This window comes from Chiroxiphia lanceolata, chromosome 2 (genome assembly GCF_009829145.1).
Source record: "Chiroxiphia lanceolata isolate bChiLan1 chromosome 2, bChiLan1.pri, whole genome shotgun sequence".
NCBI lineage: Eukaryota > Metazoa > Chordata > Aves > Passeriformes > Pipridae > Chiroxiphia > Chiroxiphia lanceolata.
Genome location: NC_045638.1, coordinates 69087833 through 69106198, shown reverse-complemented (window position 1 = coordinate 69106198; position 18366 = coordinate 69087833). Strand labels below are relative to the sequence as shown.

Here is an 18366-nt window from a genome sequence, read left to right as displayed (position 1 = left end):
TGTGGGCTGTTAAATTCTCTGATCCCCGAGGGATTCACATAATACTTCTCTAGCGTTCCCAGAAACTAATTTTGAGACACTGGTAAAAGCAACTAACTTGTCTCTCCAGAGTGACTGAACAAAACTTTTAGGTCATCAAACTAATGTGTCATAACAGTTCCACTGGAGACCTTTCATGAATGAGGAATTAAAAAAATATCAGAATTTTTATTCTGGCATGCATAATTTCAGACAAAAGTATTTTTTTTCCTGCAAATCATGAAATGTGTAAGAATGTGTTTAAAATATTTATTTTTAAGGATAACTTGTGATTTGAGTAGTGAACTGACTACATAGAAGCTTCAGGAACTGAAGAATTAGATGATGTTTGATTTTCATGGAGATGTAGATGAAGTATAAAAGAGGAAGAAGGAACATGCTTACAAATTCCCTTATATCATCTACAAGTTCATATGTTAGTGACTTCTGTACAGCAACTTGAGTCTGAATACTCAAAAAATCTAAAGCAAATTTATTTCTTACTTTTGAGCTGGCGAACCTCTCTAACATATCAAAGATGGTTTTCTGTCTTTTTTTTTTTTGAATCTGTAATGCTGAAAAGAAAATGCTATGATTTGTTAGCATTTAGGAGTAAAAAATGGAAGTAATCATTCACAAAGCAAGTTGAACCTTTCAGCTGATGTGTAGCCAAAGGCTAATGTTGCCGGAAGTTCTGAATATGATAGATATAAAGCTAATTCTGTGTGACCTACACATTTCACCAACTTTGCAGTTGTTGAAGCAAATAGTTGGGATTCAAACAAGCTTAGACATATGAATTAATATCTGTGTGTGCAGGTATACTAGCAAGTGTAACTTAATACTTATTTAAACACGAAGGCTATCGTGTGCAGGACTTCAAGTCATAAACTGCTCATGAGTTGGGTTAAGGAAGCCATTTCCCCCAGTGGTATGTACTATTTCATATTTGACAAAGGGTTATTTTCTCCACATTCATCTAAAACATCAAAATAAAGATTTTATGAGAGGTAGGTACAAAACTGCACTAATTTCTGTGCTGCTTTTGAAAGGCAAATAATCATCAAAAGCACAGACTTTATATAACACCTGTTAGTGCATTCAGCGTACAGGAAGATTAAAGCTCAGGTGTGTACACAGGTGGTGCACATCAAACGTAGTGGTGAATAAAAATTAAAATAGACTGAAGTTTGCGGAATTAAAATAAATAATTCTAGCTTTTCTCATATCTGTTAAAATTAACATGGAATTTTAAACCAGCATGCATTAAAGTTATAATTCATGGTTTCTATCTAGATGTACTTACTTTTCAGAGGCTTAAGCTTTTGGATTTTAATAGTGAAACTTTTAGCTGACCTTTTTCTGTAAGAAAACATCCCTAACACTGATGTTATTTTTATGCCTCTTGGTGTTACTAATGAGTTGAATAATTTATGAGGTTGTCATGTGAAAAGGATTTGGTGCAGTTTGATGTACTTTTAGCCTCTGGTGTTGGAATGTGATTAATAAAGAGCTAGAGGCAGATTTCTTTTTTTTCCATAGGGTTTAACATTCATTGTGGCTGGTTTTTTTTATTGGCTTTGTTTTGGTAATTTTGTTTGGAACAGTTTGATAGTAAAATGCCCCTAGCTTTTAAAACTGAGCATATCATACTACAGAAAGAATTTAAAGCATTAAAAAAAAAAAATCATACTGCATAGTTTTCCAGTAACAAATTTTATTTCCTGACCTCAGATACTTTGTTTCTGAGAAATAAAGTATTCATCAAAGCAAAATTTGTTTGGCTTTTGTTTCAATTTTTCATCTTGACTGATACCTCTAGTACAAGTAATGCTATTTTGAGTATCAGTAGAATAGTGAAAACATCTTAAAAGTTTTTGTTATCTACATTGACTGTCAGTTATCATTTAGGATTCTGTGCATAAATATTGCAATGGAGGAATGTTTAGTCAAAGCCTAAGTCAGCAAGCTTCTCAGTGTCTACGATCAAAGGCATCAACTTAAATAGGTCTGATCAGGCATTGCAGAAGAGGGCAGGCAGTTTCAGCTGAGCAAAAATCACAGAGCAAAGATGACAAAATTAATCAGTCATTTCTTTGGCAGTAAATAATAAGATAGGCTGAGGGTTGCAGATGAGAGAATTTCGAGATTCCTTGGAGATGCGCCTGCTTAACACCTGATTTATCTGAGCTTGTGCAGCCATAAAGATATGACCTTGATAAACAAAAAAGTGCTTCACAGCTACTCTAGTATTAAATCAGAGTCAATGTTGGATGTATGGAGACTGTAATTATATAATATTTGCTATCATTAAGGAATAGAAGAGTCTCGGAAATTAAAACTATGTCTATGATCTACATGTTTGTTTTAAAGAAGTAATAAAAAAGGTTAAATTCTACCTTGAAATGCTTAAAAAATGTTATTTTAGCTAATAGTGACTTCTTTCTGTAGGAAACATGCTATGTTATCTACTCCTGGAAAATAATATTATCTCAAAAAAATTCTGCTACAGTGAAGTTTCTATGTAACTACAGTCTGTTAGTCAACTCTGTATGCATGTTTGGATGTCCATCTTTTATAAAATATAATATGCGTACATATTTGTATGTGCGTGTGCATATGCATACATATGAATATATGTTCAAAGTAACTGACAAGTAAAAAAATATTTCAGTGAGAAATTATGACGTATTTCTATGGCTGTATAAACCTGTGTGGAAAATTATAGTTTATTCTTATGGCTATATACTTAGCTGTCCGTAGAGATTGTATGTATGTCAGAGTCATAGCAACATTTTCCTTTGAGATTAGTCTGCTCCATTTCTAAGAATTTTATGTTAGGCATTGGATTTGTTTGCAATCTCTTAAAATTGCTTTCATATCCAGATTTAAAATGAAGGCATAATTAGTTCAGCATTGTATCTGCTGTGCCCTTTCACTTTAGTTAAATTCTTACTTGAATCGAAATATAGATTCATTTCTTCCTTTTGTGATGCTAAAAGAATGCTACTTACTGCAGTATCAAAGTGCAAGCTGTAATGGGATATTTAACTACCTGGAAATTTTTAGTAGAGTTTTAATTTTGTAGTGTCAGTAACTTAAACAGTTCTTATTCTAAGTTTAGATGGAATTTCAATATAATTGATTAAATTGTAGACTGAAAAGAAAGAAACAAAACAGAAAAGATTGTATAAATTATTATAAACTCTACTTTTCCTCCCCAAATTTTACTGCAGTAGATACGCGAAATATGCAGGTATGACCCACAAGTCTTCTGTACATGTGGTGAAAGAACTGTCTCTTCGAGTTAATCACCTTAACAGTTTACAGTCATTGGAGATTAGTATAGAAGAGACACTACTGTACCACCCTGCCAGTAAGACAGAATACAGGTCCACAAAGGTCAACTTAAGAGCAAAGTAGTTCCTTTATTAAGCTTTGATCTTTCAGTCTTTAAAGATTGTGGTCTACAAACAATTTGTATATAGATGGAGTACAAGAAAGGCCACATTTTCTAGACTACACTGGAGAAAATGGACATGAACTCAGTGCCCATGTTCTAAACATACATGTGTAAGCTGGTCAAATATATCTAGTGTCTGTGCTCAAGAATATTTAGCCTGTTAAGCTGATTATCATGACAGATCTTAAATGCTTAGAATGGAAAAAAAAAAAAGTCCTTTGTAATGTAATATGTAATACATTCAGGTTTTGAAATAAAGCTACGTATGTTTTATATGTGCAATATAGCCACATACGGCTTTTGAACTTGCATATTTTAAGATGCTTATTCCACTATATGTTTGGACATCTAATTAGCAATCTTATTTCAAGGGCAGTTCTAGCTGAAGCAGACTGCAGATGGCTCCTTCTGGGACTTGTCTTTAGTGTTATAAGCTTCACCAAAATACTGTGTGTGCTTATTATCAGAAATATGGTCTCATTACACAAGCAGAATTAAAAAGCATCAGGTTTGGAAATCTGAAATGTTCAGAAACATTGGAATATTTGTAAATCTGAAATCTGTTTTCATGATAGCAGATGAATTTTAATGGACCATCAAAGATTCCTTCAGGCGTCTGAAGGACTTAAATTCCCAGAACATTTAGCTTCAAACAAGTGCTACCTTAAAAGAAAGTCTGTGTGAGTTCCCTGCTATGAAACTGGGGAGCTGAAATACATGGGAACCCATACTCAAACCCATACTCTTCAGAGTGAAGTATCTGCGTGTCTCAGGGACCCTAAAGGAAGAATCAATTATTTTGAGGTCCTCAATGTTAGAGAAATGTCTCGAGATGAACTTTCAGAAACTCTAGCTCTAGAGCAACCCCTCAGTGCTGAGAAGTCCAAAGCAGTTGATTCCCACAGCTTCTGAGTTCTATCTCATGAACTGCTGGGCTCCCTTCCTTCTGCAGACAGTATTAGAAGACCATCGAGGGAGGAGTGTCCAGGGAACCTGTTAAGAAGCTAGTTTCATTTGGTATGGCCCAAATGTTGTTCTAGAAAGTTAAGTCAGTGTTTTACAAACAAATTTACCTGATAATTTCACCTGATATTTGAAGAAATCATAATGTCCCATGAACTGGAGATGCTCAATTTCATCATCTCTGTTCAGAAACTGTGTTGTAAAATCAAACACGTTATTCTAGGAAGTCTGAATGTCCACCTAGAAGCTAGTCTTCATTTCCCTCCTGCATTTTAAGTTTTAGACTTTGATTTATTAGATTGTTGACACTAATGACATTGCTAATAACGTAGAGGTGTCTTTTGTCAGTGAAAATACCACTGTTGTTTACAGTAAATTCAAGACTTTCTGTCAAAGTTACTGCATAATTTTATATATCTGAAAAAGTTAGTTTACTTTTTTTCAGTCATAAAGATCTCAGACTTCGTTGTCTTCACCCTGTCTTTTTTCTGTGCTTATTGAAAATACCTAATATATTTTCAGAACAATTTCAATAACACTGATTTCAGAATCATCTATAAGAAAGAAATAGATTTTTTCATTAACTGATTCCAAACTGAAAGCAAGTTGGAGACAACTGACACTGGATCATCACTTATCATAGTTTTGCTAGCAGGCCCACTAAATACATAAAACACAGTTACTTTTCTAGGTGTATCTGCAGTGAGAGCATTCTGTATGTACCATCTAAGAGATTAAAGACCAAATTATGCTTTCAGTTTTGTCTATGAAATATTGTTTTCTTATACTATGTCTACATGAACAGCCTTACTGTCAGGGTTGAGTTTGTAGATCCTTTTGTTGGGTTCTTTAACATTTACTTTTACTTCTAAACTGATCCAGGTATCTATTGATCACTAGTGACAGGACAAAAGGCAACAGGCATAAAAATTTTTTTTAATGTCATGGTGGACAAACAATGGACAGGTTGTCCAAAGAAGTTGTGTGGTCTCCATCCTTGGAAATAATGACATGGCCCTCTTGAGCCTTATCTTTCCAAGATAAACAAAGAATATCTACAGAATATCTGGATCAGTTTAGTAGTAAAACTAAGTGTAAAAGAATATCTATGTCTCTCTTGTACTGGGAAGCCTAGAACTGAATGCAGCACTCCAGGTGTGGCCTCACCAGAGCTTAGCAGAGAAGGATGACCTTCCTCAACCTACTGGCAACACTTTGTCTGATGCAGCCAAGGTTACCATTCACCATTGCTGGCTCATGTTCAACCTGGTGTCCATCAGGACCCCCAGTTCCTTTCTGGAGAGCTACTTTCCAGCAGGGGGACCCCCAGCATATACTGGAGCCTGGGGTTGCTCTTCCCCAGATACAGGACTTATCACTTCTTGTTGAACATCATGAGGTTCCTGTCAGCCCAGTTTTCCAGCCTGCTGAGATCCCTCTGGATTGGCAGCATGACTCTCTGGCATATCAGCCACTCCTCCCAGTTTCATGTCATGTGCAAACTTGCTGAGGGAACTCTCTGCCTCATCAGTCAGATCATTAATTAAGATGTTGAACAGGTATAAAACAGTTCTAATATCAATTTGCTCATGTTTGGTATATTTATTAATACTGAAGTTGAGTTTGTTGTGACTGCATAAGCCAAGACAATATTTTCGATCCTTCCCCCCCCCTCCCTTTAGTTAATGCACTAATTAGCCATGCACGCACACAGTTTCATAAAATATGTTGCTCTGGGGAATTCAGTTGATGACCCTTATCTAAGATAATTTCCCAAACTGATATTTAAGTAATATCTTAGGTATAAATACATAAGAGAAACTGAAGAATGAAAGCCCTTGGCTAAAAGGAAACCCTGTTCCCTCACCCCATTCATGCACACTTATTTTAACCTGTAAGTATATACCAGTTGACCATTAATTGTGAGCAGTTTTAAGAAATAGCACCTGCTTTATGGGCAGAAAACACACATATGTTACTTGATGTTCAGTGGTGAGCATTTTAAGAATATGTATGCAATCATTAAATTAATCCATAACAATGCTTCCATTTGGCAAGTAAGTCCTCTTTGTTCTTTAATCTACCATGTGAGACAAACATTCTGCTTCACTTGAAGCACCTAAAATAATACTTCTCCTATTACACAACTTCCTTTCAGTATATGAACTAACTTCCACATTGATTGTGAAGTCTCCAGTGTACTTTGAATGAGTTTATATCTGAATTGAGTGCCCGAAGGAATAACAAAAATTTGTCTTTTTTTCTAAGTGTAGCAATATAAGATTTTCATCTACAGCCTTATCATTGTAGCCCAACAGTGCCATCCGCTGCTTCTCCAAATAATCTTCCAAATATTTCATCCTCACAGGATTTTAGGGAAAATATTATATATTGTGTCCTGTTAATATTTTGCAGGGTAATTGCAAGATGCAGTTTTGTTTAAAGAAAGTCTAGGAAGAAAAGCTTGCACTAGGTAATCGAAGGATCTTAGTAGTGGGAATAATTAAATCTAAAATACTAGATTTAACTTGGTCTTATTTCTAATATTTCCTACCCTCTCAGTCATAAATATATTCTCATTAAACATATCTACTACTATGATAATCCTTATTTTTATAACCCACTATAATGTAATGAAAGGCACCTTCAAAATGTAAACAGCAATAGAATTAGCTTAGGTAGAGTACTGAACACTATTGTGCTGAATTGTACTGAATACTCAGTGTCTGAGCTTCTGCTCTTTGAGTAAGTGATGAAAATGAGTTGCAATTGCATCCTATTACTACTTTACAGTCTCTAAATATCTTCGTCCTGTTATATGGTATTTCTAGCATAGAAATTTTTGTGTCAGCTTTATAATAAGTTTTAAGAACAGTTTCATTAAATGGCCATTTTTTTTTTCTAATGATTTCCTCAGCTCTTGAATGTCAGAATCTCTGTCTTAATTCTAATTCAAACTTTTCACAAAACCAAATAGGATATGAAAACTTTTCCCTCAAAACCTCCGTGTTGGGTTTCAAATGCCTTTCCTTAGAGATTTTCAGGTTATCCGGCATGATCTGAATTTTAGCTGCTGTTATGGGTCTGAGCTAATAGATTTTACTGCAGAGTTTTCTAGTTTTTTACCAGCAGTTAGTATAACTAACTCTGTTTCTCACTTCTTCGTCTGAAAGTATATGGTGCCAGAGTGTTCTCGAAGTAATCAAATTGGCCTGGAAAACCATTCCTAAGACGTAAAAATTGCAACCACTGACAGTCTTAGAATTCTAGCTTCCTTTTTCTCCCTTCCATCATTATATTTTCATGTAAAAAGAATACACAATATCTGTCCATTCTGCCAAATGAAAGTAATTTATTTACCAAACCCCATAAATTACTGTGATGATAAATATTTTCAAATCCATGTGATGGATGTATTTTATCTATTTATTCATTTCTATACTTAACTGATAAAGAAATAGAAGTTCTTGACCCATGTATATTCAGTGAATCTTACAGAAACATTTCAGAAGAACATTCTGTCAATGAAAGTCTAGTAATAGTCCTTCAGGACAGATTTCACAGCTGGGTGAATTCAGGTCTCGGGACTCAGGTTTTAATACGTGCTTTTCGTATTCCTATTTTCTATGCTTTAAATCTCCATATTAAGGAGTAAAAGCACTTTAAATCTTCTTTGGCTATAGATAAAACACAAAATATTCCTTTTCTGAATTTTTTCCAGTCTTCTTATTCTTGATGTCTTGACTGCAGGACTTTGTTCTCCACTTTGTATGTAAGTGGAAATATGTATAGTTTGTGTTTTCTGAAGACCTGGCTAGGACAGCCTCCCTAGCACACAGCTGGAACGGAGGGACATTATTTCAGCAGTGCCTCAACCTTTGCAACCTAGAGTTAGGAGATCATAGTATAGATTTTAAAAGACTTTACTGTCTGACAGTCAATAGGAGGCATGACAGGCTTTCAGGCAATGGGCTCAGGTTTCTGCAAGTCTTTGGGCTACTTGCAAGGGTTAAGTCAACAGGATCAGATTGTGGGAATCTCTTCAATATAGGTGATTCCTTGTCTTTCACAAAACAAATGGAACTGGTATGTATAGATTTTGAAAATAAAGGAATTAATTTTCAGAGACAATATACATTTTAAGATACCTAAGTGTTTTGACTTACCTTTTTGCGCTGTTTAGCATTTATCACATAAAATCTATTTCTGTTATATCACATTAACATTACTGTAGACATCTTATGTACATAGTAAGATTTGTACACAAGAAACACAAATTAAAGAATGTGCTCACTAGCTATTCCATATCCTTACAAGTAGAGTGAGTTCTTCAATACCGCTTATTTTGTGCATTTCATTATTTTATAGTGCTAGCTTTGAAATGCACATGAAAAGTTCTCAGTACTGTGAGTTTCAGTGTGGTGCAAGTTACAGGGCAGGGATCAAGAAACACCTTGTGAAAGTAGTCTGTTAAAAGCCAAATACATTTTATGGAAAAGTTAAATATACCACTAACCAGCATGATAAGGAAGACACCTTGTTAAGAATTGTATCAGCATATTATGCATGTTTCCAATTATTTAATTTTGTTTTTCATATCAGGTACATTACATCATGGCATGACCTTTTTCTTATCCTTATTGTGTGCCTGAAGAGTGTCTCTCCCAGAGTGTTTATATAACGTCCTGAACATCATCTACAATAGATATACTTTCCCAGCTGAAAGAACTGTGCATAATGCTTGTGTGTTTTATTGGTGTCTCTTTTGCCATATAGCACAAGTCATTCAATCTTATGCCCGAAAAAAGCTGATCCTGTTGTCTAAATAGCAGCTCAGCTCTCATCTGAATGGAAAATAGTGTTGCTAGTGCTTCCAAATCTAACATAAGCATAGAAATTTTGCAAGTATCCCTGCAGTTACATGGAACGTTTGTGCTCCTTGTAATCTTTGTGAAGCAGAATGAAAGATGTCACAGACCCCATGCAGCAACTTAATGGAAGGTGAAATAAAATACTCCTCTCCTTTTTTCTTTACTGCTGACTGCTGCTAAGATTTCTGTGAATTAGCTTTCCTTAATACACACACGGGCTTTCTGCCTGGGACAGTGATTACCATTCACCCGTTTCAGAGACAAAACAATGGAAATCTTGTCAATTATCTGTTGATTGAACTGTTTTAATGACAGACTCTCAAAATCTTTTTATCGCTGATATTTTGTGTGCCACTACTGTTTCACTTTTCATCTTCTAGGCTGCATGAAACAAAGACATTTTATAACTGCTACTACTTTTGGTTAAAATAAGAATTAAAAAGAAATTAGTTTTAAACAAAGTGCAGAGTAAAAATCTGTTCTAAATCAAGGAAATAGCAAAGCTTTTATTTTAATTTGATAGATAATTGCTACATGGACAGATTACTTTGATAGATAATTGCTATTGCTAGATAATTGCTAACTCGGAGGAGATTATATATACAGCAGCCTGGCCCAAACAGAAGTGCTGTGTGTTGTTACTAGAATGTGGTCTCTTAGCAGCACTAAGAGTTAAACACAAATATCCCAGTGTTAAGGCCACATTGCTGCCTCACAAATGTGTATATCCTGTAGGTGCTGCCCTTTGTCTAGTGTTGCTATAGGCATTGATTGACCCTGAAATATAAGTTGTTCCTCCCACCAGTTACTGCTGAAGTGAAAATATGTAGACCACTTCTGAAGATATGGTCATCTGTGTGAGGACAAAATGAAATTTGTACAGATAGAAACCACAGTGCAGCACACTTGAAACAGTTGAAACTGTACCACAAAAGGCAGCATAATGGAAAGTAAATCTAGATGTTCTAATGACATTTTTATATTTACAAATTTATTTATATATAATGGTGACAATCCTTTTATGAAACAATTGCAGGTGACATTATGTTTAGGAGATTTTGTCTGTGTAAAAACTGCATAAGATGGTCCTTCTGTATGTCTCAGAAGAGCAGAATTTCACTTGAAAATATTACCATTCCAGAAAGCAATAGTAATTTCAGACATCAGCAAATGGCTCTCTCAAAGTACTGATCGTGAGCTGTTGAGTCTTTCTTCTGTAAATAAGTAGTCTTGATAGAAATTGAAATGGTTACCTAACTACTGGAATTACAATAGCTACTATAAAATAATTTTAAACTTACTTCCTCACCTTCATTCCCTGCGCTAGAGAATGAATTTTTTAGCTGTCCTATTATGTCTCTGTTCAGCAGCTGTTTCCAAAGAGCTGATCTGTTTTGGATCTCATAGCGAAAGCTTAAGTGATGAGGGGCAAAATTGCCTTCTAGCAAAGACGTAATCAGCCATGCTTTTGCCACAGAGAGGGAGAATTGAAAAATTAGAAGACAGACCACAATACTAGAGATATGTAGTATGTACTTTCTTTTTAAAAATATTCAGGTTTGGACCAATCCCATGGTTTGGAGGCACTAATTGTTAAATATTAGGTAAGGGTTAGAATTTTTGGGGTAGAGTACCCTAGTATAGGAGTTAAGATCAAATTTCTTAGAACTATAGAATCATAGAATCATAGGATAGCTTGAGTTGAAAGGGACTTTAAAGATAATTTAGTTCCATCTCCCCTTCCATAGAGAGGGATGCCACTTCCATTTCATGGAATTTGAGAGATGCCATGACATTCCTTACATGCCACTGCTTTATCAAGTGTTTGTATTTCCAAAGAGAATTTCATTTCTTTGTCATTATTAGCCTTTTCAATTAGAATTTTTTGGAAGCACGGAGCAAAAGTAAGGCCAGCATATGTGGGTGCAGTTCCTCAGTATGGAGTGTGCCACTTTAGAAGTCCAACAGTATTGATCCTGGCTTTAGGGTCTGCAAGCAAATATAATCAGAACATGGCTTTTTCTGAAGAATGTGTGCTTAGGAACTAATCTAAAACTTTCCAGACATAATCCAGGCCTGAATGTTAAGACATGACACAGAGGTATTTTTCACTTTTATGTCATCTTAAAAAGGTTTTATCAGATGCTATTTCAAAAACATAGAATACCTCGTTTAGCAGATTTATTTCATTATTTCATTATCATGTCATACATATTTAAATTCAATCACCTTTTGTTTCTTACCCGTTAATTGAATTTTTCTATTGAAATAGTTTAATTACCCTCTTCAGTGGCCTGTCTTAAGAAACCTTTGCTTACATGTGAATATTCTGAATTAAGGATAAATGAAATTCCTTTTTGCTGTCAAAACCAAATTGTGAAAACACATTGCATGGCTTTGAAAATCAGTACACTCTATTAGCAGACCTGTCAATATAAAAAGTGCATTCCATTTCCACCTCTTGCTCTAATAACCTTTTCTATGTTACTCAGAGGCAGTTCACATAATCAGAGTATATTGTCAGCTTACTGGAGTTGGGGAAGCATGAAATGAAAATCACGTTAATATTGATCCAATTCTCTTACTTGCTAGTGTCCTTGATGTCCTTTCCACTGAGCAATAACTGTTGGTGTGATGTAGGTATTTTCCACTCAGCTTTTACTGTACTTTCGTAAAATGGCTTGAAAGACATTTAGGAAAATTTAATTGCTCTTCATTATTTTGCTTGTGTATCATCCTTGCCTGTTGAAAGAATCCACAGCAGAATTTGGTTTCTTTCTGTAATTTATCAGAATATGCCAAGGTGCTGCCTTTCAAACTGTCAGGGATTTGTAGAAGTCATCAGTCATGAAATATGAATCCATTCTTGTATGTACAAGTTACAGTGGCAAACTACATCTTAATCCAAATATAAACATTTGACTGTTTAAAGTTCCCATTAGAGGGACTTCCTCTCGTTCCAGTCAGAATGAAGACTGCCTTTCAGGAGCCTGAAATACATTGAAACGTTTGCTGGACTGGGCATATCTGACTCTGTCACCTGCTGGCTGTTTGCAGTCAGTGCTGAATCACTGCAGGGTCCTTTCTCTTATGCTCAGAATTCCTGAAATCTCAAATATATGTAATGGCAATATTGACAACTTCTAAAACTTAATTTCACAACCACTCTGAATCTGTTTTCCTATCTGTAAACTAAAAAGTATAATAAGTGCCCACCATAGTACGTTCACCTTTATTTTTATGTAGGATCTTTTTATTAATATACAACATTCTGACTTTAACTACAAGTATTTATTGTTTAAAAAGCCTCAACCTCATCTGAGAAACGTGTTTATTCTGGCCTTGTCTGTATTTTCAGTCTCCTCAGTGGCATAGCTTGTGTCAGTCTCGTTTTACAATGCAAAATATCTGAGAATTTGAAAGAGGAAAACATATACAGCAGAAAAGTATTTATTTATAAATTACTTACATGAAGAAGATAATTTGGTCAGATATTAGGTATATAGAATGTCTATGATTAAATTTTCAGATATTTATTATAGAAAACAAAAATATGGTTTGGTTTTACTTTTAGTGGAAGTATTTTCCAGTAGAAGTATATGCAATTTTTAATTTCTATGCAATTTTCATAGTTTTTCTCCCTCATTTCTTCAAAGGTCCTTAATAATGAAAATGTGATTTAGATTTCTCTGGTTTTTATTAAATCTATTAAAACCAGCCTTCCTTTATTAACAGTCCCTTCTCTGATTCTCTGGGGAAACTAAATTATATGCCAGTCAAAGCTACCAGTTCCAGAAACACATTGCAATTTAAATAGCAACTCCAGCAGACACAGGTGGGGACAGTTCATTGGGATATACCAGCACCAGGCTGCTACACAAAGCCAGATTAGTCTCTTGAGCAGACCCAAGAATACCTGGTGCACATTTCCCATGGAATGAGCACAGTCCTAGGAGGGCTGACTCTGTAGTCTTATGGAAAGATACTGGGCTGACATGGAGTAGTCACCATGCTGATGATTTAATCTTACTGGGTTTTGTAGAGGTCAGTTTACAGACTCCTAGGCAGCTGCTCTGCATAACTGTGACTGCTGCAAGGGTACTGGTAACTAATCAAGTTAGGAAAGATTAGCAAAGATAGCAGGGGTTTAAACTGTTAGAATATATAAAGCGGGAAGATTATCTAGCAAATCTTTTTGCTAAGTATTTTCAACTATTATTAATGTCAAATGAACAAAAAAAGGTAGATTAAAGTGTTACATTTTAATTCTGTGCATAGGTAAGCTCGGTTCTTCCTGTAAAAGAAAAAAAATATCTGTCAAGAAAAAGCCTTATTCTTTCAAACTCTGTTGATAAATTATATTTTACCTGTGATAGAATTTCATGGTTCACATCACAACTTGTCAGGTAGCCTCTTGTGAGGAACTAATTCTGAATTCCTTTATTAATAAAATACTAAAAACTGTCTTATGAGATTAAAGTTCAGCAAGGAAAACAGTGTTCTACAGAGCAGTACATTCCAGTGATCTGTCAGGAGTAGAAAGTTTACCCTTAAAAGTTTCTGAGGAGAGCTAAGCTTCTCAAAAACTCTACTTTAGCCACTATAAAAGAGAGTTTTTAATTAAATGCAGAATTTTACTGTAAAAAGAACAGACTTTACTTATGTCAAAATGCTCCTTTAGAAGCCACATAAAACTGTAAAAGACAGTATATGAAAAAGATTTCTTATAGAAAAGAAGAACACCATCCCATGAAGCAGATTTCCAGATGTTTGGAAACATTAGAATTTCCTGTCAGTATATTTAGGTAACATTAAAATGAGGTTAACTTTCCATTCTGCCATCTCTCCTCAAAGATCAAAGAGGACTCACTGCATAAATTGCCTTATCGGTAGTTTGTTGAAGTAAACTATGGAAACAACTGTATAAGAAGCAGTAGTCTCCTTTTGTTGGTTACAGTATTACCAAGCAAATGTTTCTTAAAATTAACCGTATTTTTAGCCTCATTTTTACTAAATTCAGAGAGAAAAAGTATAATACACCAAATTTGAATATATAATAAATGCATAGAAGTAAAGAGAGAACAGAAAACTCCCTCACTGTTCAACTAAAGCATATTAATTATTGTAATGTCTAATGAAATACGTGTACATAAACATAAATGTAATCAATAATATGTTTGTACTGATAATTTTAAAGTTTTATTTAGGGTCAGTTTAGGGGGATCCGGACACTTAAAATGTCTTTGAAAAGTAGATTGCATCCCTAGAAACCTGTTGTGACCTACAGAACCCAATTGGGAATTCATTGACTTAAGTGAAAGTAGAGTGGCAAAAATTCAAATGTTACAATAAAAATACCCACCCGTCCATCCCCAACTGATGAAATATTACCTGTATTAAATACTTCTAGGGGCTGTAGTTGCAAGTTAGCGTGAGATTCTCCTGTTCTTGAGAAAGTATTAGGTTTTGAGGGATTTTGGTAGTGGGTTTGTGGCTGTTTTGGGGTTTTCTTGAATGCTTAATAATTTCTGTTTAAGGAAAAATAATGCTACTGGAAGAGAGATTAGTAAATTCTTGGCAATACTGTACAAGTTTACTGTGCAGCTCATACAACCTTTCAGATATATAAAATACACATCCTTCCATGGTAGTTGAGGTTTTATAAAGGAGTGGTGGTTGGTTTCTTTAATTTCTTCTAAAGATGAGCTGGTTTTGATTATCTTGAAGTTACTGTAGGAAGCCAGTTAATAACATGCATATTTACAAAAATAATCAAGATGATAACAGGTGTAACAAAAGACGGATTTATTTTTTTTTGATAGCTTATCTAGTCCTATACATACATTTTCTTTAAATACATTTAAGACAGAGCCTTCGAGTTTCAACTTCACCTGGACTTTGGTGCAACCTGAGTGATTTATTTCCTTTTATTTCTTTGCAAAATGTAGTTTTAAGAAATACTTCGCTGGTTATTTCAAGGCTGCTTTCCAAATCCCAGTCTATCCCTTAAGTTTATCCCTTAAAACATCCCTTAAGAAGAAACTTGACAAGGACAAGAACTGATAGCATCTGCCAATTCCAGTTCTCTGTGCTCCAGTGTCACAACCTTGCTTTCTTGAAATGACATCTAGTTTCATTTTATTTTCTTCCTTATTCGAATGAGTTTGAAACATTTTCCAATTAGACTTAGGAACTAAGTCTATTTATTTCATATTGTGTCTTTAAAATACAGACTCCTTGTGTGTTAAAAAGGTTTAAATATCTGGACATGGATTTAATTTCATGATAATTTTGCTGGGGCTTTGAAAAAAAGAATTTAAGTTTTGATTTTTTTCAAATACACTGAAATATCAAGTATTCATTTATTCATTTCTCCTTTTTATATCATTGTTAACAATACTAGACATAGTTTTATGTCATATAATTTTTTATTCAGTTTGTTGTCTCGTTTTAAACAGACGAGTTGTTTTTCTTCTTCCTCTTACTTGTAGAGGTTCTCTTATTTTTAAACCTTTTTGAAGTCATCTTGAAATATAAAAATAGAACATCTGTGACAGATCTGGTTTGAACATATTTCACATTTCAGGATCCAAGGAGATCTGGTGGTCTGTGGTATTCGCTTGTTAATTTCTTGATGAATGGGTAGAAAGGCCACGAAGTGCACTCAGTACAGCACGTCTTCCGAAGACAGATGATCTCAAATAAATTCTATTCCCAATCACTTTTTGATTTGTTAGGTGTTAAACCATTTCTTTGTAAGGACAGTGTTTACAAGCCTTGTAATGAGACAGCCCTGTGAGACCTTACTCCTCTTGCTGTAATTTTGATAAATGGAACTCTAATTCATAAAGGATATAGTGATTGAAGGGCAACTCTGGGTCTCGTACACTTTCATTTAGATAAATGTTTGGTACAGTATAGCAGAACTGAGGTGCACTCAACAAAGTGATAAATTTTAACAACAGCCAAACCAGAGCTTTTTTTCCATAAAGACAAAGAAGCACTATTTACTGTATTTCCTTTAAATAGATGTATTTTTAATATTATGAACCAGAATGGATTTTAGAAACATTTGTCTTATTGCTAAGCTCCAAATTTGTGAAACTAATTTAATGTCTTCTATTCCACCGTGTTTCTTACACCTGTGTCTGGCAATATTTCTGTAACCTCATGCCCTCATCACAAGGGATTCAAAATACCCCAAATTTCATGTTCTTATGATGTTATTTCGAGTGTTATTAATAATCTGGGGCTTTGGACTTTTTTTCTTGTAATTTTAAAAATATATTTTCATGCATAAATAATTTTAAAGAATTGTAATAATGAGTTACTACAGAAATGGTTGACTCTAAGATTACACCAGATAAGTACTTTTCGAGTAATTAATTTGAAGATTATCACATTTTATAAAGCTCAGAAACTTCCATAACACTCACTAGAACTACCAAAAAGGAAGAGAACACTGTTTTCATGCTTTCTTCCTTCACGGTGTTAGTTCATCTCAGGCCTGGTCTTCTCTAGTGTGTCACATGCTTCACAACAGGAGCTGTTACTTGTGTCAAACTCCCGTGCTGTAAACACAGTTTTAACAAGATCCTGACCTACTGATTAAATACTCAGGATGATTCTGGTGTATTAAAACTGAAATTCTGTTACAGCACATTAATTCTTTGTGTTTTTCCAAGCTCCTACCATTCTTGCTTCTTTTTGTGAATTAGAGAAGAAGAAAAAAAAATACAAACCAAACATAAAACCCCAAAATCTTACATGATACTGAAAACTTCTCCAACCATTAGTTAACTGATTTATATTGGACAGATAATTACAGTTAGTTGTATTAAGTAAAAAACCTATGCAAGTGAAATAATGATCACAGCCTAATAAGTGAACACACCAAAACACAGCATATCAGTATAGAGCAGCATTGTCTTAATCACTATCAGTATGGACATAATGGAGACAGCAGCAAACAGGAAGACTAGACATGCTGTCCTTAATTTTGAGCTTTGTGAAAAAAATGGGGTTTTGCTTACTTGTTTGTCTTTACATTTTCAGAGTTTCAGAATATAGTTTCAGAAATAGCAATTGGGGTAATAACAATACTGAATAAAAGATTAATATTAGGCAATGTAAAACATGAGTTATCTCAACCTGTGATGAAGTCCCATATCAAGTGGCATGTTAACAGTGATCTTCAAACAGAATAAACACACTCACAGAAAAATATGCCTCTAGCAGTTTTATTTATATCCCGTGACTCTGATGTGCACAAATTAATTAAAAGACTCTTACTAATTATAAGAGTAGGAGGTAAAATCTTAACACCTTCCCGACTGTCGTAACAAAACTGCCTGACACATCAGCTCCATTTCATGTATCTATTTTCACTAACCTATCTACTTACTATATTCCTGTTAGTTGTTCTGTATTCATAGGAGGCCATGAGGCTTTCTCTCAATATTTTACATCTGCCACAGTAGTATTCACAGAAACAGAATCACAGAATATTCTGAATTGGAAGGGACCCACAAGGATCATCAAGTCCAACTCTTAAGTAAATGGCCCATATGGGGTTTAAACCCACAACCTTGATGTCATTAGCACCATGCTCTAATTCATCCTGTTTAAGTTCAGGCATTGTGGAAAACAAACAAAATCCACATGTGCGTGGTTTTGCTCAGATTTCACACATCATTCTGTAGTTTAGTAGGAAGCAAATTTCCAAATTATCCTACAAAAAGGAGAAATTACTTTTGGATTTTATTTCTTGGTTGACAGAAGTGGAGATGCCCAGATCTTGTATGGTCCAAGGTGAAAGAGCAGCATTTTCTGTTTAAGAAAAAAAAATAGAAAGCTTTCTTACCTGAGGCTACTGTGAATCCATAGTACTGAAAATAAAACTTATGACCTATCCCCAGCTAAGAAAAAAAATCCTGTGAGGAAGTCACAACAGTTACATGAAAACTATTTATTATTTGAAAAATACTTATGATTCTATCATTTGACCAAATAATGATTAATTTTTTATATCATGAGAATAAACTCTTGATC

At 34.5% G+C, this 18366-nt stretch overlaps 1 protein-coding gene across 4 annotated transcripts in view; it reads left to right on the top strand.

The window, feature by feature from the left end:
• Positions 1-18366, top strand: part of NBEA (neurobeachin) — a 477681-nt gene that overhangs the window by 290959 nt on the left and 168356 nt on the right. The window lies entirely within an intron of this gene.